Here is a 3,399-nt window from a genome sequence, read left to right on the forward strand (position 1 = left end):
TGCAGCCGCGTTCATGTCACTGCTGTGCCACTCACTCTTCATTGATTGGTGTCATTTATTATCGAAAGCAGGGGAAAAAGCCATTCCAGTAGGGCAGAAGGTCGAGCGAGCAAAATCTTCCAAAGTGAATCTGACAAATTATTCCTAGAAGGAAAGGGAGTTATTGCAAATCCTTTCCAAATAGCGGCGCAGTCCAATAGGAAGGAGAAAACGGGAATGGAACCTGTGTAGCAACATGCGGGCTGGAAGAAGCGGTATAGCTGACAACACAATTGATTATTTGTGCGAACAAGATACTAGTTTCTATCCATAGTTGATGGTAAATACCATGTATAAAAAGAAAGACGTGAAATTTTCAAGGTGTACAAGATTTTCATGCAAACAAATCCATAAGGCTGGCATTGTGTTTATAATTATAAGATCCGTATAAATCCAGGTAATCCCGTTGGTGTTATTTGATTGATCATGACATAAGAACAATTATTTCCCTACTAATTAATCATTACATAACGAACGCTTTCCTTCAAATTCATAATCATGAAAAACAAAACTTGAAGATAAAAAAAAAAATACTGACATCACTAGTAAGACGATTGTAAATTCTGACAATTACATGGGCCATTGTAATATGATCTTATTCCATTTTTTTTTTCACCAAATCAATTATATAACAACACAACATATACTTTTACCAGTTAGTGCAATTAAAAAAAAAAAACTGAAAAATTACAAGATTTAATTCCACAAATTGAAAACGGGTCTCTTAAGAATACTAAATATTTCAAATTATATATATATATATATATATATATATATATATATATATATATATATATATATATATATATATATATATATATATATATATATACATATATAAAAGCTATGACTTGAATTCTTATCATACCAACAGGAGATAATAAATGGCATTCTCTATCTACTGTAGCTTCCGCCATGGGACTACATGCTCATGGCAAGGACTGACCAAAACCACGGACGATAACAAGAACACTCACTGCCTAAGTATATATAGGTCACCAGCCTAGAGCTGCTATGCGATTACACAATGAACCGACATCCAGTCCTCCTCTCCTCACCCGTTAGGCAGGAATTCAGTTTGGGATAGGAAATAGGAATCTGGAGATTTGGTTTGATTTTAATTTCAGATGACAGCGTTTGGTTACTATAGCATTACCGCAAGTTTGATTTGATATATGAATATATCATGTATAATGTGATTTATGGCTACGCATATTTTTTTTTCTTTTTTTTGGAGAGAGAGAGAGAGAGAGAGAGAGAGAGAGAGAGAGAGAGAGAGAGAGAGATTTGGTGCTAGAACTCCGGGGCCTGATTTGGCACTTTCATAGTATTTTGGGAAAATCATGAGTTTCACCTTATTGTATAAAAGCGTTGAAACTAAGGTAACTACGACCAAAGTAAATAATTCTATTAAAGGGTGTCGTATGGAGTACTTGTAAAAAATAGGCCTATAAAAATTAATACAACTATTCTGGTACAAAATACCAGATGTACAAAAGTTAATAAAACTAACACTTCGTTAGAAAAGACCAAAGGGGCAATTTTTTTTTTTACAAATCATACAATCTTTTCCAAGCTTTTCTACTTGCTTGTATACTAATTTTTATTGGCCTACTCATAACTAACATTTGACAATAGACAACCATAACTCACATAAAATCAAATCCTCTAACATCAATGATGACGCTAGAGCCAGAAAACAGCCCAAATATGGCACAAAACTTAATTTTGGCGAGGGCCACATCCTTGTTCAATAAAGGAATCAAAAATATGGGTGTTATTGGTGTTTTACGTACCTTAAGCAACGGATTTCGTGGTTTCAGAGAACAAACAGAACTGCCTACGGCTCTATTGTGGCCTTTTCGCATTTAATATTTGCATTTCCAAAGTTTAAAATCTGGCAAAATGAATAAAAGTAGGGGATAACAAAAATAAGGTTTAGTCATTTTTTTAACAACCTTATCAAATCCTGATATCGAATCCAAGCATAACGGCAGCTATTTTTTTACGGGCCGACGAAAATCATAATGTAAAAAAACTTGTTTAGTCGATTTAAAAATCAAATATAGTTCAACATTTTATTTTCTTAGCGTAGGTCTTACTGGTTTTACTCAAATTGAAAAATTACCAAATCCATGACAATGAGAATTGTTGAACCATCAAATTTGGCTACGTCATTTAGCAGAAAAGTACTGGTGGCGAGAATCTACTTCGTTTATTCAATGAAATTCACTAACAATCACGGGTTGTCTTATTCCGTACACAGAATGACGTTGTCACTAAATTGTTGTTATCAACCGACCCAAATGTCTGCCCAAAATTAAATTCATGTTGATTCCGTGGATTAAATTTTTTCTTTAATTTTTAAAAGGCAAACGGAAGAAAATAAACATACATGAGAAGAGGCGGCACATCCGTTCACTGCGTGGCGACAGCGCTAACTGAGGACGAAATTCGGTCCAACCAATACTAGGAGTGGTATCCCCCTCAGACAACAGATACTAAGATACATATACACACACCTGCCTTTACTCGGCTATTACTCGCTTTGGATAAAACTTTCCCGTTCAGGAGATGGCTTAAATGAAAGGAAATTTCATAAACTGAAGGGAGTCGTCGCAATTTAATCATAAGGTCGAAAGAGATAGGGTGAATTCTGCCTAGAAATATGATTATGTGGTTCTCAACGACACTCACAACACATTTGCTGCTACAAAACCACTCCGATTTGTCCGGCTGCGAAAACTTTTCACCGTTAACATTGAAAGGGCGTTTATGTGTCCCTTTCCATGTCTGTTTCACTTCTTAAGGTAACAACCACTCACCTGAATCAACCATCAGATAATTTCATACACAGTTACAGATGAATCGGACACGTGTAATCAAGAGACCACGACTTCGTACGGTGCTCCAAACCTACGCCTGCATGGTCTCCATTTGTACCACGTGACCATGACGTCATCACATGGGTCTTAGCGTCTGCCAAATATCACCACATTTCTTTCGTTGTACATTTTTCTTCAGTTACCTAGGTGGAGAGTTCTTTTAATTTCCAATACAGTTGTTCTTCAATTAATATTCAAGCATAGGAAAACTAATTTATAACACAAAACGTCTTAAAACGATTAAAATAATATTTTCAAAAATTGGTAACTAGAACTTGTCCCACCCCCGATGTATAAGCTATGCGTTGTGTTGAATTACCTTTCCTTCTATCTTAAGAGTTCATTTATAATAACAAATAAGGTCAAATTACACGACGATATAGAACCAACGTTTATAGTGAAAATAATGAAGATTGAATATTGATACATAAAGGAGATGATTTTCGGGGAGCAATCGGAGCGCAAGAAAGGACAG

The 3,399-nt window shown here is 35.3% G+C and overlaps 1 protein-coding gene across 2 annotated transcripts in view; it reads right to left on the reverse strand.

Moving 5' to 3' along the window:
* The window catches only part of LOC137642594 (uncharacterized), a 101,656-nt gene extending 98,635 nt beyond the window's left edge, over positions 1–3,021 (reverse strand). Inside the window, exon 1 of one of the 2 annotated variants that reach the window (XM_068375289.1) lies at positions 2,865–3,021. The gene's annotated coding sequence lies outside the window, so the exon portion shown is untranslated. Of the gene's footprint in view, positions 1–2,434; positions 2,488–2,864 lie in introns of those variants that run through there. The other variant, XM_068375290.1, reaches the window with a different exon arrangement.
* Between the last annotated feature and the right edge of the window lie 378 nt (positions 3,022–3,399).

Source organism: Palaemon carinicauda, chromosome 6 (assembly GCF_036898095.1).
Source record: "Palaemon carinicauda isolate YSFRI2023 chromosome 6, ASM3689809v2, whole genome shotgun sequence".
In the NCBI taxonomy this organism is placed as follows: domain Eukaryota; kingdom Metazoa; phylum Arthropoda; class Malacostraca; order Decapoda; family Palaemonidae; genus Palaemon; species Palaemon carinicauda.